The sequence below is a fragment of the Rhipicephalus microplus genome, unplaced genomic scaffold (assembly GCF_043290135.1).
Source record: "Rhipicephalus microplus isolate Deutch F79 unplaced genomic scaffold, USDA_Rmic scaffold_21, whole genome shotgun sequence".
NCBI lineage: Eukaryota > Metazoa > Arthropoda > Arachnida > Ixodida > Ixodidae > Rhipicephalus > Rhipicephalus microplus.
In genome coordinates this window covers 6,600,091-6,623,439 of record NW_027464594.1, presented here as the reverse complement: position 1 = coordinate 6,623,439, position 23,349 = coordinate 6,600,091, and the positions used below count along the sequence as shown (strand labels likewise).

The window sequence follows — 23,349 nt, the reverse complement described above, 5'->3', positions numbered from 1 at the left end:
CAAGTCTCCAATTTGGGCACGCTATATAACTTCAATACTTTTACCCTGTTGGCCGAATGGCTAAGCGATCGCTGTGTTTCTTTCCGTTCTCTGGCATGGTATAGTGGCTAGGATACCTGGCTCTCTCCCAGGAGGCCCGGACGCGATTCCCGTTGTCGGAAGTACTTTTTTAACGGTTATCTTCAAGTCTCCAATTTGCACACGCTATATAACTTCAATACTTTTACCCTGTTGGCCGAATGGCTAAGCGATCGCTCCGTCCCTCTCTGTTCTCGGCGTGGTCTAGTAGCTAGGATATCTGGCTCTCACCCAGGAGGCTCGGGTTCGATTCCCGGTGTCGGAAGTATTTTTTATCGGCTATCATCAAGTCTCCAATTCGCGCACGCTATATACTTTCAATACTTTTACCGTGTTGGCCGAATGGCTAAGCGACCACTCCGTCCCTCTCCGTTCTCCGACATGGTGTAGTGGCTCGGATACCTGGCTCTCACCCAGGAGACCCAGGTTCCGTTCCCGGTGTCAAAAGTATTTTCTTTTATCTGCTGTCATCAAGTCTCCAATTTGCGCACGCTATATAACTTCAATACTTTTACCCTATTGGCATAATCGCTAAGCGATCGCTCCATCCCTCTCTGTTCTCCGGCATGGTCTAGTGGCTAGGATACCTGGCTCTCACCCTGGAGGCCCGGGTTCGATTCCCGGTGTCGAAAGTATTTTCTTTTATCTGCTGTCATCAAGTCTCCAATTTGCGCACGTAATATACCTTCAATACTTCTACCGTGTTGGCCGAATGGCTAAGCGATTGCTCCGCCTCTCTCCGTTCTCCGGCATGGTCTTGTGGCTAGGATACCTGGCTCTCACCCAGGAGGCCCGGGTGCGATTCCCGGTGTCGGAAGTATTTTCTTTTATCTGCTATCATCAAGTCTCCAATTTGCGCACGCTATGTAACTTCAATACATTTACACTGTTGGCCGAATGGCTAAGCGATCGCTCTGTCCCTCTCTGTTCTGTGGCATGGTCTAGTGGCTAGAATACCTGGCTCTCACCGAGGAGGCCCGGGTTCGATTCCCGGTGTCGGAAATATTTTCTTTCATCTGCTGTCAACAAGTCTCCAATTTGCGCACGCTATGTAACTTCAATAGTTTTACCCTGTTGGCCAAATGGCTACGCGATCGCAATTTTCCTCTTCGTTCTCCTGCATGGTCTTGTGCCGTGATACCTGGCTCTCACACAGGGGGCCCGGGTGCGATTCCCGGTATCGGAAGTATTTTCTTTTATCTGCTATCATCAAGTCTCCTATTCGCGCACGCTATGTAACTTCAATAGTTTTACCCTGTTGGCCGAATGGCTAAGGGATCGCTCTTGTCCCTCTCCGTTCTCCAGCATGGTTTAGTGGCTAGGATACCTAGCTTTCACCCAGGAGAGCCAGGTTCGATTCCCGTTGTCGTAAGTATTTTCTTTTATCTGCTATCATCAAGTCTCCAATTTGCGCACGCTACGTAACTCCAATACTTTTACCCATTTGGCCGAATCGCTAAGCGATCCCTCCTTTCCTCTCTGCTCTCCCTCATGGTCTAGTGGCTAGGATACCTGGCTCTCACCCAGGAGGCCCGGGTTCGATTCCCTGTGTCGGAAGTATTTGCTCTTACCCGCTGTCATTAAGTCTCCTATTTGCGCACGCAATGTAACTTCAATAGTTTTACCCTGTTGGCCGAATCTCTAAGCGATCGCTCCTTCCCTCTCTGCTCTCCGGCATGGTCTAGTGGCTAGGATACCTGGCTCTCACCGAGGAGGCCCGGGTTCCATTCCCGGTGTCGGAAGTATTTTCTTTTATCTGCTGTCATCAAGTCTCAAATTCGCGCACGCTATATACTTTCAATACTTTTACCGTGTTGGCCGAATGGCTAAGCGACCACTCCGTCCCTCTCCGTTCTCCGACATGGTGTAGTGGCTAGGATACCTGGCTCTCACCCAGGAGACCCAGGTTCTATTCCCGGTGTCAAAAGTATTTTCTTTTATCTGCTGTCATCAAGTCTCCAATTTGTGCACGCTACGTAACTTCAATACTTTTACCATGTTGGCATAATCGCTAAGCGATCGCTCCATCCCTCTCTGCTCTCCGGCATGGTCTAGTCTCTAGGATACCTGGCTCTCACCCAGGAGACCCGGGTTCGATTCCCGGTGTCGGAAGTATTTTCTTTTATCTGCTGTCATCAATTCTCCAATTCGCGCACGCTATATACCTTCAATACTTTTACCGTGTTGGCCGAATGGCTAAGCGATTGCTCCGTCCCTCTCCGTTCTCCGGCATGGTCTAGTGGCTAGAAAACCTGGCTCTCACCCAGGAGGCCCGGGTTCGATTCCCGGTGTCGGAAGTATTTTTTTTACCCGCTCTCATCAAATCTCCAATTTGCGCACACTATATACCTTCAATACTTTTACCGTGTTGGCCGAATGGCTAAGCGATCCCTCCGTCCCTGTCCATTCTCCGGCATGGTCTAGTGTCTAGGATACCTGGCTCTCACCCAGGAGGCCCGGGTGCTATTCCCGGCGTCGGAAGTATTTTTTATCTGCTGTCATCAAGTCTCCTATTCGCGCACGCTATGTAACTTCAATAATTTTACCCTGTTGGCCGAATGGCTAAGGGATCGCTTTTGTCCCTCTCCGTTCTCCAGCATGGTTTAGTGGCTAGGATACCTAGCTTTCACCCAGGAGAGCCGGGTTCGATTGCCGGTGTCGTAAGTATTTTCTTTTATCTGCTATCATCAAGTCTCCAATTTGCGCACGCTACGTAACTTCAATACTTTTACCCTGTTGGCCGAATCGCTAAGCGATCGCTCCTTCCCTCTCTGCTCTCCGGCATGGTCTAGTGGCTAGGATACCTGGCTCTCACCCGGGAGGCCCGGGTTCGATTCCCAGTCGGAAGTATTTTCTTTTATCTGCTGTCATCAAGTCTACTATTCGCGCACGCTATATACCTTCAATATTTTTACCGTGTTGGCCGAATGGCTAAGCGATCGCTCCGTCCCTCTCTGTTTTCGGGCATGGTCTAGTGGCTAGGATACCTGGCTCTCACCCAGGAGGCCCGGGTTTGATTCCCGGTGTCGAAAATATTTTCTTTCATCTGCTGTCAACAAGTATCCAATTTGCGCACGCTATGTAACTTCAATAGTTTTACCCTGTCGGCCAAATGGCTAAGCGATCGCTATTTCCCTCTCTGTTCTCCTGCATGGTCTAGTGGCTAAGATACCTGGCTCTCACACAGGAGGCCCGGGTGCGATTCCCGGTGTCGGAAGTAATTTCTTTTATCTCCTGTCATCAAGTCTCCAATTTGTGCACGCTATATAACTTCAATACTTTTACCCTGTTGGCCGAATGGCTAAGCAATCGCTCCGTCCCTCTCTGTTCTCTGGCATGGTCTAGTGGCTAGGATACCTGGCTCTCACCCAGGAGTCCCGGGTTCGATTCCCGGTGTCGGAAGTATTTTCTTTTATCTGCTATAATCAAGTCTGCAATTTGTGCACGCTATGTAACTTCAATACTTTTACCCTGTTGGCCGAATCACTAAGTGATCGCTCCGTCCCTCTCTTATCTCCGGCATCGTCTAGTGGCTAGGATACCTGGCTCTCACCCAGGAGGCCCGGGTGCTATTCCCGGCGTCGGAAGTATTTTTTATCTGCTGTCATCAAGTCTCCTATTTGCGCACGCTATGTAACTTCAATAGTTTTACCCTGTTGGCCAAATGGCTAAGGGATCGCTCTTGTCCCTCTCCGTTCTCCAGCATGATTTAGTGGCTAGGATACCTAGCCTTTACCCAGGAGAGCCGGGTTCGATTCCCGGTGTCGTAAGTATTTACTTTTATCTGCTATCATCAAGTCTCCAATTTGCGCACGCTACGTAACTTCAATACTTTTACCCTGTTGGCCGAATCGCTAAGCGATCGCTTCTTCCCTCTCTGCTCTCCGGCATGGTCTAGTGGCTAGGATACCTGGCTCTCACCCAGGAGGCCCGGGTTCGATTCCCAGTGTCGGAAGTATTTTCTTTTATCTGCTGTCATCAAGTCTCCTATTCGCGCACGCTATATACCTTCAATAATTTTACCGTGTTGGCCGAATGGCTAAGCGATCGCTCCGTCCCTCTCTGTTTTCGGGCATGTTCTAATGGCTAGGATACCTGGCTCTCACCCAGGAGGCCCGGGTTTGATTCCCGGTGTCGAAAATATTTTCTTTCATCTGCTGTCAACAAGTATCCAATTTGCGCACGCTATGTAACTTCAATAGTTTTACCCTGTCGGCCAAATGGCTAAGCGATCACTATTTCCCTCTTTGTTCTCCTGCATGGTCTAGTGGCTAAGATACCTGGCTCTCACACAGGAGGCCCGGGTGCGATTCCCGGTGTCGGAAATATTTTCTTTCATCTGCTGTCAACAAGTCTCCAATTTGCGCACGCTATGTAACTTCAGTAGTTTTACCCTGTCCGCCAAATGGCTACGCGATCGCAATTTTCCTCTCGGTTCTCCTGCATGGTCTAGTGGCTAGGATACCTGGCTTTCACCCAGAAGGCCCGGGTGCTATTCCCGGCGTCGGAAGTATTTTTTATCTGCTGTCATCAAGTCTCCTATTCGCGCACGCTATGTAACTTCAATAGTTTTACCCTGTTGGCCGAATCGCTAAGCGATCGCTTCTTCCCTCTCTGCTCTCCGGCATGGTCTAGTGGCTAGGATACTTGGCTCTCACCCAGGAGGCCCGGGTTCAATTCCCGGTGTCGAAAATATTTTCTTTTATCTGCTGCCATCAAGTCTCCATATTGCGCACGCTATATACCTTCAATACTTTTACCGTGTTGGCCAATGCCTAAGCAATTGCTCCGTCCCTCTCCGTTCTCCGGCATGGTCTATTGGCTAGGAGACCTGGCTCTCACCCAGGAGGCCCAGGTTCGATTCCCTGTGTCGGAAGTATTTTCTTTCATGTGTTGTCAACAAGTATCCAATTTGCGCACGCTATGTAACTTCAATAGTTTTACCCTGTCGGCCAAATGGCTAAGCGATCGCTATTTCCCTCTCTGTTCTCCTGCATGGTCTAGTGGCTAAGATACCTGGCTCTCACACAGGAGGCCCGGGTGCGAATCCCGGTGTCTGAAGTATTTTCTTTTATCCGCTATCATCAAGTCTCCAATTTGCGCACGCTATGTAACTTCAATACTTTTACACTGTTGGCCGAATGGCTAAGCGATCGCTCCGTCCCTCTCTGTTCTCCAGCATGGACTAGTGGCTAGGATACCTGGCTCTCATCCAGGAGGCCCGGGTTCGATTCCCGGTGTCGGAAGTATTTTCTTTTACCCGCTGTCATCAAGTCTCCGATTTGCGCACACTATATACCTTCAATAATTTTACCGTGTTGGCCGAATGGCTAAGCGATCCCTCCGTCCCTCTCCATTCTCCGGCATGGTCTAGTGGCTAGGATACCTGGCTCTCACCCAGGAGGCCCAGCTTCGATTCCCGGTGTCGGAAGTAATTTATTTTATCTGCTGTCATCAAGTCTCCAATTTGCGCACGCTATATAACTTCAATACTTTTACCCTGTTGGCCAAATGGCTAAGCGACCACTCCGTCCCTCTCCGTTCTCCGACATGGTGTAGTGGCTAGGATACCTGGCTCTCACCCAGGAGACCCAGGTTCCATTCCCGGTGTCAAAAGTATTTTCTTTTATCTGCTGTCATCAAGTCTCCAATTTGCGCACGCTATATAACTTCAATACTTTTACCCTATTGGCATAATCGCTAAGCGATCGCTCTGTCCCTCTCTGTTCTGTGGCATGGTCTAGTGGCTAGAATACCTGGCTCTCACCGAGGAGGCCCGGGTTCGATTCCCGGTGTCGGAAATATTTTCTTTCATCTGCTGTCAACAAGTCTCCAATTTGCGCACGCTATGTAACTTCAATAGTTTTACCCTGTTGGCCAAATGGCTACGCGATCGCAATTTTCCTCTTCGTTCTCCTGCATGGTCTTGTGCCGTGATACCTGGCTCTCACACAGGGGGCCCGGGTGCGATTCCCGGTATCGGAAGTATTTTCTTTTATCTGCTATCATCAAGTCTCCTATTCGCGCACGCTATGTAACTTCAATAGTTTTACCCTGTTGGCCGAATGGCTAAGGGATCGCTCTTGTCCCTCTCCGTTCTCCAGCATGGTTTAGTGGCTAGGATACCTAGCTTTCACCCAGGAGAGCCAGGTTCGATTCCCGTTGTCGTAAGTATTTTCTTTTATCTGCTATCATCAAGTCTCCAATTTGCGCACGCTACGTAACTTCAATACTTTTACCCATTTGGCCGAATCGCTAAGCGATCCCTCCTTTCCTCTCTGCTCTCCGGCATGGTCTAGTGGCTAGGATACCTGGCTCTCACCCAGGAGGCCCGGGTTCGATTCCCGGTGTCGGAAGTATATTCTTTTATCTGCTGTCATCAAGTCTCCAATTCGCGCACGCTATATACCTTCAATACTTTTACCGTGTTGGCCGAATGGCTAAGCGATCGCTCCGTCCCTCTCTGTTTTCCGGCATGGTCTAGTGGTTAGGATACCTGGCGCTCACCCAGGAGGCCCGGGTTCGATTCCCGGTGTCGAAAATATTTTCTTTTATCTGCTGTCAAGTCTCCATATTGCGCACGCTATATACCTTCAATACTTTTACCGTGTTGGCCGAATGCCTAAGCGATTGCTCCGTCCTTCTCCGTTCTCCGGCATGGTCTAGTGGCTAGGAAATCTGGCTCTCACCCAGGAGGCCCGGGTTCGATTCTCGGTGTCAGAAGTATTTTCTTTCATCTGCTGTCAACAAGTATCTAATTTGCACACGCTATGTAACTTCAATAGTTTTACCCTGTCCGCCAAATGGCTACGCGATCACAATTTTCCTCTCTGTTCTCCTGCATGGTCTAGTAGCTAAGATACCTGGCTCTCGACCAGGGGGCCCGGGTGCGATTCCCGGTATCGGAAGTATTTTCCTTTATCTGCTATCATCAAGTCTCCAATTTGCGCACGCTATGTAACTTCAATACAATTACACTGTTGGCCGAATGGCTAAGGGATCGCCCTGTCCCTCTCCGTTCTCCAGCATGGTCTAGAGGCTAGGATACCTAGCTGTCACCCAGGAGACCCGAGTTCGATTCCCGGTGTCGGAAGTATTTTCAATTATCTGCTATCATCAAGTCTCCAATTTTCGCACGCTACGTAACTTAAATACTTTTACCCTGTTGGCCGAATCGCTAAGCAATCGCTCCGTCTCTCTCTTATCTCCGGTATGGTCTAGTGGCTAGGATACCTGGCTCTCACCCAGGAGGCCCGGGTTCGATTCCTGGTGTCGGAAGTATTTTCTTTTATCCGCTATCATCAAGTCTCCAATTTGCGCACACTATATACCTTCAATACTTTTACCGTGTTGGCCGAATGGCTAAGCGATTGCTCCTTCCATCTCTGTTCTCTCTCATGGTCTAGTGGCTAGGATACCTGGCTCTCACCCAGGAGGCCTGGGTTCGATTCCCTGTGTCGGAAGTATTCTCTTTTACCCGCTGTCATTAAGTCTCTAATTTGCGCACGATATGTAACTTCAATAGTTTTACCCTGTTGGCCGAATCTCTAAGCGATCGCTCCTTCCCTCTCTGCTCTCCGGCATGGTCTAGTGGGTAGGATACCTGGCTCTCACCCAGGAGACCCAAGTTCGATTCCCGGTGTCAAAAGTATTTTCTTTTATCTGCTGTCATCAAGTCTCCAATTTTCGCACGCTACGTAACTTCAATACTTTTACCCTGTTGGCCGAATCGCTAAGCGATCGCTCCGTCTCTCTCTTATCTCCGGTATGGTCTAGTGGCTAGGATACCTGGCTCTCACCCAGGAGGCCCGGGTTCGATTCCCGTTATTGGAAGTATTTTCTTTTATCTGCTATCATCAAGTCTCCAATTTGCGCACGCTATGTAACTTCAACACATTTACACTGTTGGCCGAATGGCTAAGGGATCGCCCTGTCCCTCTCCATTCTCCAGCATGGTCTAGTGGCTAGGATACCTAGCTGTCACCCAGGAGACCCGAGTTCGATTCCGGTGTCGGAAGTATTTTCTATTATCTGCTATCATCAAGTCTCCAATTTTCGCACGGTACGTAACTTCAATACTTTTACCCTGTTGGCCGAATCGCTAAGCGATCGCTCCTTCCCTCTCTGTTCTCCGGCATGGTCTAGTGGCTAGGATACCTGGCTCTCACCCAGGAGGCCCGGGTTCGATTCCCGGTGTCGGAAGTATTTTCTTTTATCCGCTGTCATCAAGTCTCCAATTTGCGCACGCTATATAACTTCAATACTTTTACACTGTTGGCCGAATGGCTGAGCGATCGCTCCACCCCTCTCTGTTCTCCGGCTTGGACTAGTGGCTAGGATACCTGGCTCTCACCCAGGAGGCCCGGGTTCGATTCCCGGTTTCGGAAGTATTTTCTTTTACCCGCTGTCATCAAGTCTCCAATTTGCGCACACTATATACCTTCAATACTTTTACCGTGTTGGCCGAATGGCAAAGCGATTGCTCCTTCCATCTCTGTTCTCCCTCATGGTCTAGTGGCTAGGATACCTGGCTCTCACCCAGGAGGCCCGGGTTCGATTCCCTGTGTCGGAAGTATTTGCTCTTACCCGCTGTCATTAAGTCTCCTATTTGCGCACGCAATGTAACTTCAATAGTTTTACCCTGTTGGCCGAATCTCTAAGCGATCGCTCCTTCCCTCTCTGCTCTCCGGCATGGTCTAGTGGCTAGGATACCTGGCTCTCACCGAGGAGGCCCGGGTTCCATTCCCGGTGTCGGAAGTATTTTCTTTTATCTGCTGTCATCAAGTCTCAAATTCGCGCACGCTATATACTTTCAATACTTTTACCGTGTTGGCCGAATGGCTAAGCGACCACTCCGTCCCTCTCCGTTCTCCGACATGGTGTAGTGGCTAGGATACCTGGCTCTCACCCAGGAGACCCAGGTTCTATTCCCGGTGTCAAAAGTATTTTCTTTTATCTGCTGTCATCAAGTCTCCAATTTGTGCACGCTACGTAACTTCAATACTTTTACCATGTTGGCATAATCGCTAAGCGATCGCTCCATCCCTCTCTGCTCTCCGGCATGGTCTAGTCTCTAGGATACCTGGCTCTCACCCAGGAGACCCGGGTTCGATTCCCGGTGTCGGAAGTATTTTCTTTTATCTGCTGTCATCAATTCTCCAATTCGCGCACGCTATATACCTTCAATACTTTTACCGTGTTGGCCGAATGGCTAAGCGATTGCTCCGTCCCTCTCCGTTCTCCGGCATGGTCTAGTGGCTAGAAAACCTGGCTCTCACCCAGGAGGCCCGGGTTCGATTCCCGGTGTCGGAAGTATTTTTTTTACCCGCTCTCATCAAATCTCCAATTTGCGCACACTATATACCTTCAATACTTTTACCGTGTTGGCCGAATGGCTAAGCGATCCCTCCGTCCCTGTCCATTCTCCGGCATGGTCTAGTGTCTAGGATACCTGGCTCTCACCCAGGAGACCCGGGTGCTATTCCCGGCGTCGGAAGTATTTTTTATCTGCTGTCATCAAGTCTCCTATTCGCGCACGCTATGTAACTTCAATAATTTTACCCTGTTGGCCGAATGGCTAAGGGATCGCTTTTGTCCCTCTCCGTTCTCCAGCATGGTTTAGTGGCTAGGATACCTAGCTTTCACCCAGGAGAGCCGGGTTCGATTGCCGGTGTCGTAAGTATTTTCTTTTATCTGCTGTCATCAAGTCTCCAATTTGCGCACGCTACGTAACTTCAATTTTTTTACCCTGTTGGCCGAATCGCTAAGCGATCGCTCCTTCCCTCTCTGCTCTCCGGCATGGTCTAGTGGCTAGGATACCTGGCTCTCACCCAGGAGGCCCGGGTTCGATTCCCAGTCGGAAGTATTTTCTTTTATCTGCTGTCATCAAGTCTACTATTCGCGCACGCTATATACCTTCAATATTTTTACCGTGTTGGCCGAATGGCTAAGCGATCGCTCCGTCCCTCTCTGTTTTCGGGCATGGTCTAGTGGCTAGGATACCTGGCTCTCACCCAGGAGGCCCGGGTTTGATTCCCGGTGTCGAAAATATTTTCTTTCATCTGCTGTCAACAAGTATCCAATTTGCGCACGCTATGTAACTTCAATAGTTTTACCCTGTCGGCCAAATGGCTAAGCGATCGCTATTTCCCTCTCTGTTCTCCTGCATGGTCTAGTGGCTAAGATACCTGGCTCTCACACAGGAGGCCCGGGTGCGATTCCCGGTGTCGGAAGTAATTTCTTTTATCTCCTGTCATCAAGTCTCCAATTTGTGCACGCTATATAACTTCAATACTTTTACCCTGTTGGCCGAATGGCTAAGCAATCGCTCCGTCCCTCTCTGTTCTCTGGCATGGTCTAGTGGCTAGGATACCTGGCTCTCACCCAGGAGTCCCGGGTTCGATTCCCGGTGTCGGAAGTATTTTCTTTTATCTGCTATAATCAAGTCTGCAATTTGTGCACGCTATGTAACTTCAATACTTTTACCCTGTTGGCCGAATCACTAAGCGATCGCTCCGTCCCTCTCTTATCTCCGGCATCGTCTAGTGGCTAGGATACCTGGCTCTCACCCAGGAGGCCCGGGTGCTATTCCCGGCGTCGGAAGTATTTTTTATCTGCTGTCATCAAGTCTCCTATTTGCGCACGCTATGTAACTTCAATAGTTTTACCCTGTTGGCCAAATGGCTAAGGGATCGCTCTTGTCCCTCTCCGTTCTCCAGCATGGTTTAGTGGCTAGGATACCTAGCTTTTACCCAGGAGAGCCGGGTTCGATTCCCGGTGTCGTAAGTATTTACTTTTATCTGCTATCATCAAGTCTCCAATTTGCGCACGCTACGTAACTTCAATACTTTTACCCTGTTGGCCGAATCGCTAAGCGATCGCTTCTTCCCTCTCTGCTCTCCGGCATGGTCTAGTGGCTAGGATACCTGGCTCTCACCCAGGAGGCCCGGGTTCGATTCCCAGTGTCGGAAGTATTTTCTTTTATCTGCTGTCATCAAGTCTCCTATTCGCGCACGCTATATACCTTCAATAATTTTACCGTGTTGGCCGAATGGCTAAGCGATCGCTCCGTCCCTCTCTGTTTTCGGGCATGTTCTAATGGCCAGGATACCTGGCTCTCACCCAGGAGTCCCGGGTTCGATTCCCGGTGTCGGAAGTATTTTCTTTTATCTGCTATAATCAAGTCTGCAATTTGTGCACGCTATGTAACTTCAATACTTTTACCCTGTTGGCCGAATCACTAAGCGATCGCTCCGTCCCTCTCTTATCTCCGGCATCGTCTAGTGGCTAGGATACCTGGCTCTCACCCACGAGGCCCGGGTGCTATTCCCGGCGTCGGAAGAATTTTTTATCTGCTGTCATCAAGTCTCCTATTTGCGCACGCTATGTAACTTCAATAGTTTTACCCTGTTGGCCAAATGGCTAAGGGATCGCTCTTGTCCCTCTCCGTTCTCCAGCATGGTTTAGTGGCTAGGATACCTAGCTTTTACCCAGGAGAGCCGGGTTCGATTCCCGGTGTCGTAAGTATTTACTTTTATCTGCTATCATCAAGTCTCCAATTTGCGCACGCTACGTAACTTCAATACTTTTACCCTGTTGGCCAAATCGCTAAGCGATCGCTTCTTCCCTCTCTGCTCTCCGGCATGGTCTAGTGGCTAGGATACCTGGCTCTCACCCAGGAGGCCCGGGTTCGATTCCCAGTGTCGGAAGTATTTTCTTTTATCTGCTGTCATCAAGTCTCCTATTCGCGCACGCTATATACCTTCAATAATTTTACCGTGTTGGCCGAATGGCTAAGCGATCGCTCCGTCCCTCTCTGTTTTCGGGCATGTTCTAATGGCTAGGATACCTGGCTCTCACCCAGGAGGCCCGGGTTTGATTCCCGGTGTCGAAAATATTTTCTTTCATCTGCTGTCAACAAGTATCCAATTTGCGCACGCTATGTAACTTCAATAGTTTTACCCTGTCGGCCAAATGGCTAAGCGATCGCTATTTCCCTCTTTGTTCTCCTGCATGGTCTAGTGGCTAAGATACCTGGCTCTCACACAGGAGGCCCGGGTGCGATTCCCGGTGTCGGAAATATTTTCTTTCATCTGCTGTCAACAAGTCTCCAATTTGCGCACGCTATGTAACTTCAGTAGTTTTACCCTGTCCGCCAAATGGCTACGCGATCGCAATTTTCCTCTCGGTTCTCCTGCATGGTCTAGTGGCTAGGATACCTGGCTTTCACCCAGAAGGCCCGGGTGCTATTCCCGGCGTCGGAAGTATTTTTTATCTGCTGTCATCAAGTCTCCTATTCGCGCACGCTATGTAACTTCAATAGTTTTACCCTGTTGGCCGAATCGCTAAGCGATCGCTTCTTCCCTCTCTGCTCTCCGGCATGGTCTAGTGGCTAGGATACTTGGCTCTCACCCAGGAGGCCCGGGTTCGATTCCCGGTGTCGTAAGTATTTTATTTTATCTGCTATCATCAAGTCTCCAGTTTGCGCACGCTACGTAACTTCAATACTTTTACCCTGTTGGCCGAATCGCTAAGCGATCGCTCCTTCCCTCTCTGCTCTCCGGCATGGTCTAGTGGCTAGAATACCTGGCTCTCACCCAGGAGGCCCGGGTTCAATTCCCGGTGTCGGAAGTATTTTCTTTTATCTGCTGTCATCAAGTCTCCAATTCGCGCACGCTATATACCTTCAATACTTTTACCGTGTTGGCCGAATGGCTAAGCGATCGCTCCATCCCTCTCTGTTTTCCGGCATGGTCTAGTGGCTAGGATACCTGGCTCTCACTCAGGAGGCCCGGGTTCAATTCCCGGTGTCGAAAATATTTTCTTTTATCTGCTGCCATCAAGTCTCCATATTGCGCACGCTATATACCTTCAATACTTTTACCGTGTTGGCCAATGCCTAAGCAATTGCTCCGTCCCTCTCCGTTCTCCGGCATGGTCTAGTGGCTAGGAGACCTGGCTCTCACCCAGGAGGCCCAGGTTCGATTCCCTGTGTCGGAAGTATTTTCTTTCATCTGTTGTCAACAAGTATCCAATTTGCGCACGCTATGTAACTTCAATAGTTTTACCCTGTCGGCCAAATGGCTAAGCGATCGCTATTTCCCTCTCTGTTCTCCTGCATGGTCTGGTGGCTAAGATACCTGGCTCTCACACAGGAGGCCCGGGTGCGAATCCCGGTGTCTGAAGTATTTTCTTTTATCCGCTATCATCAAGTCTCCAATTTGCGCACGCTATGTAACTTCAATACTTTTACACTGTTGGCCGAATGGCTAAGCGATCGCTCCGTCCCTCTCTGTTCTCCAGCATGGACTAGTGGCTAGGATACCTGGCTCTCATCCAGGAGGCCCGGGTTCGATTCCCGGTGTCGGAAGTATTTTCTTTTACCCGCTGTCATCAAGTCTCCAATTTGCGCACACTATATACCTTCAATAATTTTACCGTGTTGGCCGAATGGCTAAGCGATCCCTCCGTCCCTCTCCATTCTCCGGCATGGTCTAGTGGCTAGGATACCTGGCTCTCACCCAGGAGGCCCAGGTTCGATTCCCGGTGTCGGAAGTAATTTATTTTATCTGCTGTCATCAAGTCTCCAATTTGCGCACGCTATATAACTTCAATACTTTTACGCTGTTGGCCGAATGGCTAAGCGATCGCTCCGTCCCTCTCTGTTCTCTGGCATGGTCTAAAGGCTAGGATACCTGGCTCTCACCCAGGAGGCCCGGGTTCGATACCCGGTGTCGAAAGTATTTTCTTTTATCTGGTGTCATCAAGTCTCCAATTTGCGCACGCTATATACCTTCAATACTTTTACCGTGTTGGCCGAATGGCTAAGCGATTGCTCTGCCCCTCTCCGTTCTCCGGCATGGTCTACTGGCTAGGATACCTGGCTCTCACCCAGGAAGCCCGGGTTCGATTCCCGGTGTCGGAAATATTTTCTTTCATCTGCTGTCAACAAGTCTCCAATTTGCGCACGCTATGTAACTTCAATAGTTTTACCCTGTCCGCCAAATGGCTACGCGATCGCAATTTTCCTCTCTGTTCTCCTGCATGGTCTAGTGGCTAAGATACCTGGCTCTCACACAGGGGGCCCGGGTGCGATTCCCGTTATCGGAAGTATTTTCTTTTATCTGCTATCATCAAGTCTCCAGTTTGCGCACGCTATGTAACTTCAACACATTTACACTGTTGGCCGAATGGCTAAGGGATCGCCCTGTCCCTCTCCGTTCTCCAGCATGGTCTAGTGGCTAGGATACCTAGCTGTCACCCAGGAGACCCGAGTTCGATCCCGGTGTCGGAAGTATTTTCTATTATCTGCTGTCATCAAGTCTCCAATTTGCGCACGCTATATAACTTCAATACTTTTACCCTGTTGGCATAATGGCTAAGCGATCGCTCCGTCCCTCTCTGTTTTCCGGCATGGTCTAGTGGCTAGGATACCTGGCTCTCACCCTGGAGGCCCGGGTGCGATTCCCGGTATCGGAAGTATTTTCTTTTATCTGCTATCATCAAGTCTCCTATTCGCGCACGCTATGTAACTTCAATAGTTTTACCCTGTTGGCCGAATGGCTAAGGGATCGCTCTTGTCCCTCTCCGTTCTCCAGCATGGTTTAGTGGCTAGGATACCTAGCTTTCACCCAGGAGAGCCAGGTTCGATTCCCGTTGTCGTAAGTATTTTCTTTTATCTGCTATCATCAAGTCTCCAATTCGCGCACGCTACGTAACTTCAATACTTTTACCCGTTTGGCCGAATCGCTAAGCGATCCCTCCTTTCCTCTCTGCTCTCCGGCATGGTCTAGTGGCTAGGATACCTGGCTCTCACCCAGGAGGCCCGGGTTCGATTCCCGGTGTCGGAAGTATATTCTTTTATCTGCTGTCATCAAGTCTCCAATTCGCGCACGCTATATACCTTCAATACTTTTACCGTGTTGGCCGAATGGCTAAGCGATCGCTCCGTCCCTCTCTGTTTTCCGGCATGGTCTAGTGGCTAGGATACCTGGCGCTCACCCAGGAGGCCCGGGTTCGATTCCCGGTGTCGAAAATATTTTCTTTTATCTGCTGTCAAGTCTCCATATTGCGCACGCTATATACCTTCAATACTTTTACCGTGTTGGCCGAATGCCTAAGCGATTGCTCCGTCCTTCTCCGTTCTCCGGCAGGGTCTAGTGGCTAGGAAATCTGGCTCTCACCCAGGAGGCCCGGGTTCGATTCCCGGTGTCAGAAGTATTTTCTTTCATCTGCTGTCAACAAGTATCCAATTTGCACACGCTATGTAACTTCAATAGTTTTACCCTGTCCGCCAAATGGCTACGCGACCACAATTTTCCTCTCTGTTCTCCTGCATGGTCTAGTAGCTAAGATACCTGGCTCTCGACCAGGAGGCCCGGGTTCGATTCCCGGTTTCGGAAGTATTTTCTTTTACCCGCCGTCATCAAGTCTCCAATTTGCGCACACTATATACCTTCAATACTTTTACCGTGTTGGCCGAATGGCAAAGCGATTGCTCCTTCCATCTCTGTTCTCCCTCATGGTCTAGTGGCTAGGATACCTGGCTCTCACCCAGAAGGCCCGGGTTCGATTCCCTGTGTCGGAAGTATTTGCTCTTACCCGCTGTCATTAGGTCTCCTATTTGCGCACGCAATGTAACTTCAATAGTTTTACCCTGTTGGCCGAATCTCTAAGCGATCGCTCCTTCCCTCTCTGCTCTCCGGCATGGTCTAGTGGCTAGGATACCTGGCTCTCACCGAGGAGGCCCGGGTTCCATTCCCGGTGTCGGAAGTATTTTCTTTTATCTGCTGTCATCATGTCTCAAATTCGCGCACGCTATATACTTTCAATACTTTTACCGTGTTGGCCGAATGGCTAAGCGACCACTCCGTCCCTCTCCGTTCTCCGACATGGAGTAGTGGCTAGGATACCTGGCTCTCACCCAGGAGACCCAGGTTCTATTCCCGGTGTCAAAAGTATTTTCTTTTATCTGCTGTCATCAAGTCTCCAATTTGTGCACGCTATATAACTTCAATACTTTTACCCTATTGGCATAATGGCTAAGCGATCGCTCCGTCCCTCTCTGTTCTCCGGCATGGTCTAGTGGCTAGGATACCTGGCTCTCACCCTGGAGGCCCGGGTTCGATTCCCGGTGTCGAAAGTATTTTCTTTTATCTGCTGTCATCAAGTCTCCAATTTGCGCACGTAATATACCTTCAATACTTTTACCGTGTTGGCCGAATGGCTAAGCGATTGCTCCACCTCTCTCCGTTCTCCGGCATGGTCTTGTGGCTAGGATACCTGGCTCTCACCCAGGAGGCCCGGGGGCGATTCCCGGTGTCGGAAGTATTTTCTTTTATCTGCTATCATGAAGTCTCCAATTCTCGCACGCTATGTAACTTCAATACATTTACACTGTTGGCCGAATGGCTAAGGGATCGCTCTTGTCCCTCTCCGTTCTCCAGCGTGGTCTAGTGGCAAGGATTCCTAGCTCTCACCTAGGAAACCCGGGTTCGATTCCCGGTGTCGTAAGTATTTTCTTTTATCTGCTATCATCAAGTCTCCAAATTGCGCACGCTACGTAACTTCAATACTTTTACCATGTTGGCATAATCGCTAAGCGATCGCTCCATCCCTCTCTGCTCTCCGGCATGGTCTAGTCTCTAGGATACCTGGCTCTCACCCAGGAGACCCGGGTTCGATTCCCGGTGTCGGAAGTATTTTCTTTTATCTGCTGTCATCAATTCTCCAATTCGCGCACGCTATATACCTTCAATACTTTTACCGTGTTGGCCGAATGGCTAAGCGATTGCTCCGTCCCTCTCCGTTCTCCGGCATGGTCTAGTGGCTAGAAAACCTGGCTCTCACCCAGGAGGCCCGGGTTCGATTCCCGGTGTCGGAAGTATTTTTTTTTACCCGCTCTCATCAAATCTCCAATTTGCGCACACTATATACCTTCAATACTTTTACCGTGTTGGCCGAATGGCTAAGCGATCCCTCCGTCCCTGTCCATTCTCCGGCATGGTCTAGTATCTAGGATACCTGGCTCTCACCCAGGAGGCCCAGGTTCAGTTCCCGGTGTCGAAAGTAATTTCTTTTATCTCCTGTCATCAAGTCTCCAATTTGTGCGCGCTATATAACTTATATACTTTTACCCTGTTGGCCGAATGGCTAAGCAATCGCTCCGTCCCTCTCTGTTCTCTGGCATGGTCTAGTGGCTAGGATACCTGGCTCTCACCCAGGAGTCCCGGGTTCGATTCCCGGTGTCGGAAGTATTTTCTTTTATCTGCTATAATCAAGTCTGCAATTTGTGCACGCTATGTAACTTCAATGCTTTTACCCTGTTGGCCGAATCACTAAGCGATCGCTCCGTCCCTCTCTTATCTCCGGCATCGTCTAGTGGCTAGGATACCTGGCTCTCACCCAGGAGGCCCGGGTTCGATTCCCGGTGTCGAAAATATTTTCTTCTGTCTGCTGTCATCAAGTCTCCATATTGCGCACTCTATATACCTTCAATACTTTTACCGTGTTGGCTGAATGACTAAGCGATCCCTCCGTCCCTTTCCATTCTCCGGCATGGTCTAGTGGCTAGGATACCTGGCTCCCACCCAGGAGGCCCAGGTTCGATTCCCGGTGTCGGAAGTAATTTCTTTTATCTGCTGTCATCAAGTCTCCAATTTGCGCACGCTATATAACTTCAATACTTTTACGCTGTTGGCCGAATGGCTAAGCGATCGCTCCGTCCCTCTCTGTTCTCTGGCATGGTCTAAAGGCTAGGATACCTGGCTCTCACCCAGGAGGCCCGGGTTCGATACCCGGTGTCGAAAGTATTTTCTTTTATCTGCTGTCATCAAGTCTCCTATTCGCGCACGCTATATACCTTCAATAATTTTACCGTGTTGGCCGAATGGCTAAGCGATCGCTCCGTCCCTCTCTGTTTTCGGGCATGGTCTAGTGGCTAGGATACCTGGCTCTCACCCAGGAGGCCCGGGTTTGATTCCCGGTGTCGAAAATATTTTCTTTCATCTGCTGTCAACAAGTATCCAATTTGCGCACGCTATGTAACTTCAATAGTTTTACCCTGTCGGCCAAATGGCTAAGCGATCGCTATTTCCCTCTCTGTTCTCCTGCATGGTCTAGTGGCTAAGATACCTGGCTCTCACACAGGAGGCCCGGGTGCGATTCCCGGTGTCGGAAATATTTTCTTTCATCTGCTGTCAACAAGTCTCCAATTTGCGCACGCTATGTAACTTCAGTAGTTTTACCCTGTCCGCCAAATGGCTACGCGATCGCAATTTTCCTCTCTGTTCTCCTGCATGGTCTAGTGGCTAGGATACCTGGCTCTCACCCAGAAGGCCCGGGTGCTATTCCCGGCGTCGGAAGTATTTTTTATCTGCTGTCATCAAGTCTCCTATTCGCGCACGCTATGTAACTTCAATAGTTTTACCCTGTTGGCCGAATCGCTAAGCGATCGCTTCTTCCCTCTCTGCTCTCCGGCTTGGTCTAGTGGCTAGGATACCTGGTTCTCACCCAGGAGGCCCGGGTTCGATTCCCGGTGTCGTAAGTATTTTATTTTATCTGCTATCATCAAGTCTCCAGTTTGCGCACGCGACGTAACTTCAATACTTTTACCCTGTTGGCCGAATCGCTAAGCGATCGCTCCTTCCCTCTCTGCTCTCCGGCATGGTCTAGTGGCTAGAATACCTGGCTCTCACCCAGGAGGCCCGGGTTCGATTCCCGGTGTCGGAAGTATTTTCTTTTATCTGCTGTCATCAAGTCTCCAATTCGCGCACGCTATATACCTTCAATACTTTTACCGTGTTGGCCGAATGGCTAAGCGATCGCTCCATCCCTCTCTGTTTTCCGGCATGGTCTAGTGGCTAGGATACCTGGCTCTCACTCAGGAGGCCCGGGTTCAATTCCCGGTGTCGAAAATATTTTCTTTTATCTGCTGCCATCAAGTCTCCATATTGCGCACGCTATATACCTTCAATACTTTTACCGTGTTGGCCAATGCCTAAGCAATTGCTCCGTCCCTCTCCGTTCTCCGGCATGGTCTAGTGGCTAGGAAACCTGGCTCTCACCCAGGAGGCCCAGGTTCGATTCCCTGTGTCGGAAGTATTTTCTTTCATCTGTTGTCAACAAGTATCCAATTTGCGCACGCTATGTGACTTCAATAGTTTTACCCTGTCGGCCAAATGGCTAAGCGATCGCTATTTCCCTCTCTGTTCTCCTGCATGGTCTAGTGGCTAAGATACCTGGCTCTCACACAGGATGCCCGGGTGCGAATCCCGGTGTCTGAAGTATTTTCTTTTATCCGCTATCATCAAGTCTCCAATTTGCGCACGCTATGTAACTTCAATACTTTTACACTGTTGGCCGAATGGCTAAGCGATCGCTCCGTCCCTCTCTGTTCTCCAGCATGGACTAGTGGCTAGGATACCTGGCTCTCATCCAGGAGGCCCGGGTTCGATTCCCGGTGTCGGAAGTATTTTCTTTTACCCGCTGTCATCAAGTCTCCAATTTGCGCACACTATATACCTTCAATAATTTTACCGTGTTGGCCGAATGGCTAAGCGATCCCTCCGTCCCTCTCCATTCTCCTGCATGGTCTAGTGGCTAGGATACCTGGCTCTCACCCAGGCGGCCCAGGTTCGATTCCCGGTGTCGGAAGTAATTTATTTTATCTGCTGTCATCAAGTCTCCAATTTGCGCACGCTATATAACTTCAATACTTTTACCCTGTTGGCCAAATGGCTAAGTGATCGCTCCTTCCCTCTCTGTTCTCCGGCATGGTGTTGTGACTAGGATACCTGGCTCTCTCCCAGGAGTCCCGGGTTCGATTCCCGGTGTCGGAAGTATTTTCTTTTATCCGCTGTCATCAAGTCTCCAATTTGCGCACGCTATATAACTTCAATGCTTTTACACTGTTGGCCGAATGGCTAAGCGATCGCTCCGTCCCTCTCTGTTCTCCGGCATGGACTAGTGGCTAGGATACCTGGCTCTCACCCAGGAGGCCCGGGTTCGATTCCCGGTGTCGGAAGTAATTTATTTTATCTGCTGTCATCAAGTCTCCAATTTGCGCACGCTATATAACTTCAATAATTTTACCCTGTTGGCCAAATGGCTAAGCGATCGCTCCGTCCCTCTCTGTTCTCTGGTATGGTCTAGTGGCTAGGATACCTGGCTCTCACCCAGGAGGCCCGGTTTCGATACCCGGTGTCCAAAGTATTTTCTTTTATCTGCTGTCATCAAGTCTCCAATTTGCGCACGCTATATACTTTGTGAAGAAGAAGATGTGCCTGCAGCGAGCAGCATCGCCAAGGCCTGGCTCTCTCGGCTCGTGCTTCGGTTCGTTGCTGTGCCGATCGCTGGACGGTTCTTGACACTGTCTCGTCGCTGTCTTTCACGGCTAATAAACCTCCTCACATTTGGTGGAAGGTGCTGTTAATCCCCGTTGCTACACCCTGGAGCTGCGAAGCCGCACGCTACCACCTGTCATGACTGCCAACGCCACTACATCGACGCCTTCGCTCCAGTTCAACTGCCCTGGCCATCCTAAACTACGGGAGCCGAAGGTCTTCAGCGGTGCGGATGGGACCGACGTCGAAGACTGGCTCGAGCACTATGAACTGGTGAGCGCCAACAATAAGTGGGATGAAGCCGACAAGCTGGGCCACGTGATATTTTATCTCACTGGCGTCGCCGAATTGTGGTTTAATAACCACAAACACAACATCCCCACATGGAGAGTCTTCAAGACGTCATGTGCTGAAGTGTTCGGTCGGCCGGCTGTCCGCAAGCGGAGGGCAGAGCAGCGCTTGCGCGTCCGCTCTCAGCAGACTGGCGAGACCTTTACCAGTTATATTGAGGGCGTCGTCGACCTTTGTCGACGTGTGAATGACACCATGCCCGAATCTGTCAAGGTCAAAAACATACTGAAGGGCATCGACGACGGCGCATTTCAAATGCTTTTGGCAAGGAATCCAAGCACGGTTTCTGAAGTCGTCAGCTTGTGTCAGAGCTACGACGAGTTGAAAAAGCAACGCACTCTGACTAGGCAGTCTCAGCCTGGTGGTGAGTCGCTGTCCAGCTTCGACTCCATGCCCAACAATTCACCATTGCTTCAGCAAGTCCGAGTCTTCGTCCGTGAGGAAGTCGCCCGCCAACTTTCCCTAGTGCCCTTTACTCACGAGACCACCACCCGTCTACCTGCCCCGCTTCGCACGGCTATATCGGAAGAGGTTGCACAAGCTGTTCCTCGTGCACACTACGAGCCACCTCTATCAAGCCGTGGTCACTGCCCGGGTGTCGCACAGCCGGTAGGCGCTCCTGTCGCCTGTCCGCCAGCCGTTCAGCCTGTGGCCGTGCCCCTAACCTATGCAACGCAGCCTGTGGCTCCGCCTGTCGCCTTTTCGCAAGAGATGCAGCCCGTAGCCGCGCCGCTCACATATGCAGACGCTGTACGTAGGCTCCCGCAACCACACTACACCACGCGATCACAGCCCGCACACCCGGCTGCTTATACTGCACCTTGGGCGGCAGCACCATTCGCCAATTCCTGGAGAACGCCCGATAACCGACCGATTTGCTACGCTTGCTTCACTCCCGGACACGTTGCTCGCTACTGCCGCCGTCGACCTCAGACGTTCGGCAACTATGCCCGGTCGTCGCATCCCGGCAGCCAACCCTTCGTCCAATACGGGCCGGTCTCGCCACCTCGCTATGCGCCTACTGACCACCTAGACTTTCAGCCGCAACGCGCACCCTCTCCTCGTCGGCGATCGCCCTCCCCCATGCGTCGCCGACCCGGACCCTCCGACCAGGAAAACTAAGCAACGCAGTTCAACAGGCAAGAACTGCGCCGTTTTCGAACTGTCTAAGCCCTCGCTCCTCTCCTGCTAACGTGGTCGCAGTAACTGTTGAAGGTTATTGTACTTTCGCCCTTGTGGACACTGGCGCCGCTGTTTCTGTTATTGCCGCTAATCTCTGCCGTTTATTACGCAAAGTAACGACGCCGCTTTCGGGACTGTCGCTTCACACCGCAAGCGCACAGCAAGTAACGCCTCTCGCAGCCTGCACTGCAAGAGTCTCCATCGAAGGCATTCTTTACATCGTGGAGTTTATTGTTCTTCCTGTCTGTTCGCATGACGTCATCCTCGGGTGGGACTTCCTATCCCGCCATAATGCCGTCATTGACTGCGCACGCGCCGAAGTTGAGTTTTCGCCCTTGTGTGATGTCCCATTACTGGACGCTCCTCATCAGCCGCCGAAGTTGCTCGTTCTTGAAGATACCGATATTCCACCTGGAAATTTCGCCCTTGTTCCCGTTTCATGCAACGCCTACACTGACGCTACAGTTCTTTTTATGCCTTCCGATATCTTCAAATGTCTTCGACCTTTGCCGCTGCCTTTCGCAACAATTGACCTTGCCGCCGGAAGAAGCAACATGTTCGTAAGCAATCCGCTTTCCACACTTGTCACATTGCTTGCGGGGGAATGTCTCGGCCGCGTGCAGGATCTCGACCCTTCGTTTTTGTTTGATGTCCCGGACGACTACTGCGACCACCGAAAAGCACTGTCAGCACTTGGGGAGTCGTCCAATGATACGTTTTCCAGCGCCATCGCCGACACTCTCACTCCCACCGAACATGCCGACCTGCTGGATCTTCTCCATGAGTTCAGGAGTTCGTTCGATGTGTCGCAACCTCAACTGGGCCGCACATCACAAGTCAAACATCATGTTGACACCGGCCTACACCAGCCACTGCGTCAAAGACCATACCGTGTCTCCGCTGAAGAGCGCCGCGTCATCAACGATCAAGTCGAAGATGTGCTTCGTAGGGACGTCATTCGACCATCTCACAGTCCCTGGGCGTCTCCCGTCGTCCTGGTGCGTAAGAAAGACGGATCTATCCGATTTTGCGTGGACTATCGTCGTTTGAATAAGATAACCCGCAAGGACGTCTATCCTTTGCCGCGCATTGATGACGCCATTGACACCCTTCACGGAGCGGAATTTTTCTCGTCGCTAGATTTGCGGTCTGGCTACTGGCAGGTCCCAACGGCAGAAGCCGATCGCCAAAAAACGGCACTTATTACACCAGACGGACTATATGAATTTAACGTCATGCCCATTGGGCATTGTAACGCGCCTGCCACGTTTGAACGTCTTATGGATAATACGCTACGTGGCCTCAAATGGAATATGTGCCTGTGTTACCTCGACGATGTCGTGGTTTTCTCCCATGACTTTCCTACGCACCTCCTTCGCCTCAGGCACGTTTTGAG

The 23,349-nt window shown here is 50.5% G+C and overlaps 50 non-coding genes across 50 annotated transcripts; all 50 read left to right on the top strand.

Annotated features, from left to right (window-relative positions):
- The first annotated feature begins 638 nt into the window (after positions 1-638).
- TRNAE-CUC (transfer RNA glutamic acid (anticodon CUC)) lies at positions 639-710 on the top strand. Its single transcript has one exon. It is a non-coding gene; the product is annotated as a tRNA-Glu (tRNA).
- Positions 711-823: 113 nt separating this feature from the next.
- Positions 824-895, top strand: TRNAE-CUC (transfer RNA glutamic acid (anticodon CUC)). The gene has a single exon. It is a non-coding gene; the product is annotated as a tRNA-Glu (tRNA).
- A 668-nt stretch (positions 896-1,563) lies between these two features.
- Positions 1,564-1,635, top strand: TRNAE-CUC (transfer RNA glutamic acid (anticodon CUC)). Its single transcript has one exon. It is a non-coding gene; the product is annotated as a tRNA-Glu (tRNA).
- A 113-nt stretch (positions 1,636-1,748) lies between these two features.
- Positions 1,749-1,820, top strand: TRNAE-CUC (transfer RNA glutamic acid (anticodon CUC)). The gene has a single exon. It is a non-coding gene; the product is annotated as a tRNA-Glu (tRNA).
- Positions 1,821-2,118: 298 nt separating this feature from the next.
- On the top strand, positions 2,119-2,190 carry TRNAE-CUC (transfer RNA glutamic acid (anticodon CUC)). The gene has a single exon. It is a non-coding gene; the product is annotated as a tRNA-Glu (tRNA).
- Positions 2,191-2,303: 113 nt separating this feature from the next.
- Positions 2,304-2,375, top strand: TRNAE-CUC (transfer RNA glutamic acid (anticodon CUC)). Its single transcript has one exon. It is a non-coding gene; the product is annotated as a tRNA-Glu (tRNA).
- A 662-nt stretch (positions 2,376-3,037) lies between these two features.
- On the top strand, positions 3,038-3,110 carry TRNAE-CUC (transfer RNA glutamic acid (anticodon CUC)). The gene has a single exon. It is a non-coding gene; the product is annotated as a tRNA-Glu (tRNA).
- Positions 3,111-3,408: 298 nt separating this feature from the next.
- On the top strand, positions 3,409-3,480 carry TRNAE-CUC (transfer RNA glutamic acid (anticodon CUC)). The gene has a single exon. It is a non-coding gene; the product is annotated as a tRNA-Glu (tRNA).
- A 481-nt stretch (positions 3,481-3,961) lies between these two features.
- TRNAE-CUC (transfer RNA glutamic acid (anticodon CUC)) lies at positions 3,962-4,033 on the top strand. The gene has a single exon. It is a non-coding gene; the product is annotated as a tRNA-Glu (tRNA).
- Positions 4,034-4,698: 665 nt separating this feature from the next.
- On the top strand, positions 4,699-4,770 carry TRNAE-CUC (transfer RNA glutamic acid (anticodon CUC)). The gene has a single exon. It is a non-coding gene; the product is annotated as a tRNA-Glu (tRNA).
- Positions 4,771-5,252: 482 nt separating this feature from the next.
- On the top strand, positions 5,253-5,324 carry TRNAE-CUC (transfer RNA glutamic acid (anticodon CUC)). The gene has a single exon. It is a non-coding gene; the product is annotated as a tRNA-Glu (tRNA).
- Positions 5,325-5,437: 113 nt separating this feature from the next.
- TRNAE-CUC (transfer RNA glutamic acid (anticodon CUC)) lies at positions 5,438-5,509 on the top strand. Its single transcript has one exon. It is a non-coding gene; the product is annotated as a tRNA-Glu (tRNA).
- Positions 5,510-6,362: 853 nt separating this feature from the next.
- Positions 6,363-6,434, top strand: TRNAE-CUC (transfer RNA glutamic acid (anticodon CUC)). Its single transcript has one exon. It is a non-coding gene; the product is annotated as a tRNA-Glu (tRNA).
- A 113-nt stretch (positions 6,435-6,547) lies between these two features.
- Positions 6,548-6,619, top strand: TRNAE-CUC (transfer RNA glutamic acid (anticodon CUC)). Its single transcript has one exon. It is a non-coding gene; the product is annotated as a tRNA-Glu (tRNA).
- A 665-nt stretch (positions 6,620-7,284) lies between these two features.
- Positions 7,285-7,356, top strand: TRNAE-CUC (transfer RNA glutamic acid (anticodon CUC)). The gene has a single exon. It is a non-coding gene; the product is annotated as a tRNA-Glu (tRNA).
- Positions 7,357-7,839: 483 nt separating this feature from the next.
- TRNAE-CUC (transfer RNA glutamic acid (anticodon CUC)) lies at positions 7,840-7,911 on the top strand. Its single transcript has one exon. It is a non-coding gene; the product is annotated as a tRNA-Glu (tRNA).
- A 297-nt stretch (positions 7,912-8,208) lies between these two features.
- Positions 8,209-8,280, top strand: TRNAE-CUC (transfer RNA glutamic acid (anticodon CUC)). The gene has a single exon. It is a non-coding gene; the product is annotated as a tRNA-Glu (tRNA).
- Positions 8,281-8,578: 298 nt separating this feature from the next.
- Positions 8,579-8,650, top strand: TRNAE-CUC (transfer RNA glutamic acid (anticodon CUC)). Its single transcript has one exon. It is a non-coding gene; the product is annotated as a tRNA-Glu (tRNA).
- Positions 8,651-8,763: 113 nt separating this feature from the next.
- On the top strand, positions 8,764-8,835 carry TRNAE-CUC (transfer RNA glutamic acid (anticodon CUC)). The gene has a single exon. It is a non-coding gene; the product is annotated as a tRNA-Glu (tRNA).
- Positions 8,836-9,133: 298 nt separating this feature from the next.
- Positions 9,134-9,205, top strand: TRNAE-CUC (transfer RNA glutamic acid (anticodon CUC)). Its single transcript has one exon. It is a non-coding gene; the product is annotated as a tRNA-Glu (tRNA).
- Positions 9,206-9,318: 113 nt separating this feature from the next.
- On the top strand, positions 9,319-9,390 carry TRNAE-CUC (transfer RNA glutamic acid (anticodon CUC)). Its single transcript has one exon. It is a non-coding gene; the product is annotated as a tRNA-Glu (tRNA).
- A 662-nt stretch (positions 9,391-10,052) lies between these two features.
- TRNAE-CUC (transfer RNA glutamic acid (anticodon CUC)) lies at positions 10,053-10,125 on the top strand. The gene has a single exon. It is a non-coding gene; the product is annotated as a tRNA-Glu (tRNA).
- A 298-nt stretch (positions 10,126-10,423) lies between these two features.
- On the top strand, positions 10,424-10,495 carry TRNAE-CUC (transfer RNA glutamic acid (anticodon CUC)). Its single transcript has one exon. It is a non-coding gene; the product is annotated as a tRNA-Glu (tRNA).
- A 481-nt stretch (positions 10,496-10,976) lies between these two features.
- On the top strand, positions 10,977-11,048 carry TRNAE-CUC (transfer RNA glutamic acid (anticodon CUC)). Its single transcript has one exon. It is a non-coding gene; the product is annotated as a tRNA-Glu (tRNA).
- Positions 11,049-11,161: 113 nt separating this feature from the next.
- TRNAE-CUC (transfer RNA glutamic acid (anticodon CUC)) lies at positions 11,162-11,233 on the top strand. Its single transcript has one exon. It is a non-coding gene; the product is annotated as a tRNA-Glu (tRNA).
- Positions 11,234-11,714: 481 nt separating this feature from the next.
- TRNAE-CUC (transfer RNA glutamic acid (anticodon CUC)) lies at positions 11,715-11,786 on the top strand. The gene has a single exon. It is a non-coding gene; the product is annotated as a tRNA-Glu (tRNA).
- A 665-nt stretch (positions 11,787-12,451) lies between these two features.
- On the top strand, positions 12,452-12,523 carry TRNAE-CUC (transfer RNA glutamic acid (anticodon CUC)). The gene has a single exon. It is a non-coding gene; the product is annotated as a tRNA-Glu (tRNA).
- A 113-nt stretch (positions 12,524-12,636) lies between these two features.
- Positions 12,637-12,708, top strand: TRNAE-CUC (transfer RNA glutamic acid (anticodon CUC)). The gene has a single exon. It is a non-coding gene; the product is annotated as a tRNA-Glu (tRNA).
- Positions 12,709-12,821: 113 nt separating this feature from the next.
- TRNAE-CUC (transfer RNA glutamic acid (anticodon CUC)) lies at positions 12,822-12,893 on the top strand. Its single transcript has one exon. It is a non-coding gene; the product is annotated as a tRNA-Glu (tRNA).
- Positions 12,894-13,375: 482 nt separating this feature from the next.
- TRNAE-CUC (transfer RNA glutamic acid (anticodon CUC)) lies at positions 13,376-13,447 on the top strand. The gene has a single exon. It is a non-coding gene; the product is annotated as a tRNA-Glu (tRNA).
- Positions 13,448-13,560: 113 nt separating this feature from the next.
- TRNAE-CUC (transfer RNA glutamic acid (anticodon CUC)) lies at positions 13,561-13,632 on the top strand. Its single transcript has one exon. It is a non-coding gene; the product is annotated as a tRNA-Glu (tRNA).
- Positions 13,633-13,745: 113 nt separating this feature from the next.
- Positions 13,746-13,817, top strand: TRNAE-CUC (transfer RNA glutamic acid (anticodon CUC)). Its single transcript has one exon. It is a non-coding gene; the product is annotated as a tRNA-Glu (tRNA).
- A 113-nt stretch (positions 13,818-13,930) lies between these two features.
- On the top strand, positions 13,931-14,002 carry TRNAE-CUC (transfer RNA glutamic acid (anticodon CUC)). Its single transcript has one exon. It is a non-coding gene; the product is annotated as a tRNA-Glu (tRNA).
- An 853-nt stretch (positions 14,003-14,855) lies between these two features.
- On the top strand, positions 14,856-14,927 carry TRNAE-CUC (transfer RNA glutamic acid (anticodon CUC)). The gene has a single exon. It is a non-coding gene; the product is annotated as a tRNA-Glu (tRNA).
- Positions 14,928-15,040: 113 nt separating this feature from the next.
- Positions 15,041-15,112, top strand: TRNAE-CUC (transfer RNA glutamic acid (anticodon CUC)). Its single transcript has one exon. It is a non-coding gene; the product is annotated as a tRNA-Glu (tRNA).
- Positions 15,113-15,777: 665 nt separating this feature from the next.
- Positions 15,778-15,849, top strand: TRNAE-CUC (transfer RNA glutamic acid (anticodon CUC)). Its single transcript has one exon. It is a non-coding gene; the product is annotated as a tRNA-Glu (tRNA).
- A 298-nt stretch (positions 15,850-16,147) lies between these two features.
- Positions 16,148-16,219, top strand: TRNAE-CUC (transfer RNA glutamic acid (anticodon CUC)). The gene has a single exon. It is a non-coding gene; the product is annotated as a tRNA-Glu (tRNA).
- A 484-nt stretch (positions 16,220-16,703) lies between these two features.
- On the top strand, positions 16,704-16,775 carry TRNAE-CUC (transfer RNA glutamic acid (anticodon CUC)). The gene has a single exon. It is a non-coding gene; the product is annotated as a tRNA-Glu (tRNA).
- Positions 16,776-16,888: 113 nt separating this feature from the next.
- Positions 16,889-16,960, top strand: TRNAE-CUC (transfer RNA glutamic acid (anticodon CUC)). The gene has a single exon. It is a non-coding gene; the product is annotated as a tRNA-Glu (tRNA).
- Positions 16,961-17,258: 298 nt separating this feature from the next.
- On the top strand, positions 17,259-17,330 carry TRNAE-CUC (transfer RNA glutamic acid (anticodon CUC)). Its single transcript has one exon. It is a non-coding gene; the product is annotated as a tRNA-Glu (tRNA).
- A 113-nt stretch (positions 17,331-17,443) lies between these two features.
- TRNAE-CUC (transfer RNA glutamic acid (anticodon CUC)) lies at positions 17,444-17,515 on the top strand. Its single transcript has one exon. It is a non-coding gene; the product is annotated as a tRNA-Glu (tRNA).
- A 113-nt stretch (positions 17,516-17,628) lies between these two features.
- Positions 17,629-17,700, top strand: TRNAG-CCC (transfer RNA glycine (anticodon CCC)). The gene has a single exon. It is a non-coding gene; the product is annotated as a tRNA-Gly (tRNA).
- A 113-nt stretch (positions 17,701-17,813) lies between these two features.
- Positions 17,814-17,885, top strand: TRNAE-CUC (transfer RNA glutamic acid (anticodon CUC)). The gene has a single exon. It is a non-coding gene; the product is annotated as a tRNA-Glu (tRNA).
- Positions 17,886-17,997: 112 nt separating this feature from the next.
- Positions 17,998-18,070, top strand: TRNAE-CUC (transfer RNA glutamic acid (anticodon CUC)). The gene has a single exon. It is a non-coding gene; the product is annotated as a tRNA-Glu (tRNA).
- A 480-nt stretch (positions 18,071-18,550) lies between these two features.
- Positions 18,551-18,622, top strand: TRNAE-CUC (transfer RNA glutamic acid (anticodon CUC)). Its single transcript has one exon. It is a non-coding gene; the product is annotated as a tRNA-Glu (tRNA).
- A 113-nt stretch (positions 18,623-18,735) lies between these two features.
- TRNAE-CUC (transfer RNA glutamic acid (anticodon CUC)) lies at positions 18,736-18,807 on the top strand. Its single transcript has one exon. It is a non-coding gene; the product is annotated as a tRNA-Glu (tRNA).
- A 113-nt stretch (positions 18,808-18,920) lies between these two features.
- TRNAE-CUC (transfer RNA glutamic acid (anticodon CUC)) lies at positions 18,921-18,992 on the top strand. The gene has a single exon. It is a non-coding gene; the product is annotated as a tRNA-Glu (tRNA).
- Positions 18,993-19,474: 482 nt separating this feature from the next.
- On the top strand, positions 19,475-19,546 carry TRNAE-CUC (transfer RNA glutamic acid (anticodon CUC)). Its single transcript has one exon. It is a non-coding gene; the product is annotated as a tRNA-Glu (tRNA).
- Positions 19,547-19,659: 113 nt separating this feature from the next.
- Positions 19,660-19,731, top strand: TRNAE-CUC (transfer RNA glutamic acid (anticodon CUC)). Its single transcript has one exon. It is a non-coding gene; the product is annotated as a tRNA-Glu (tRNA).
- A 298-nt stretch (positions 19,732-20,029) lies between these two features.
- On the top strand, positions 20,030-20,101 carry TRNAE-CUC (transfer RNA glutamic acid (anticodon CUC)). The gene has a single exon. It is a non-coding gene; the product is annotated as a tRNA-Glu (tRNA).
- The last annotated feature ends 3,248 nt before the right edge of the window (positions 20,102-23,349 follow it).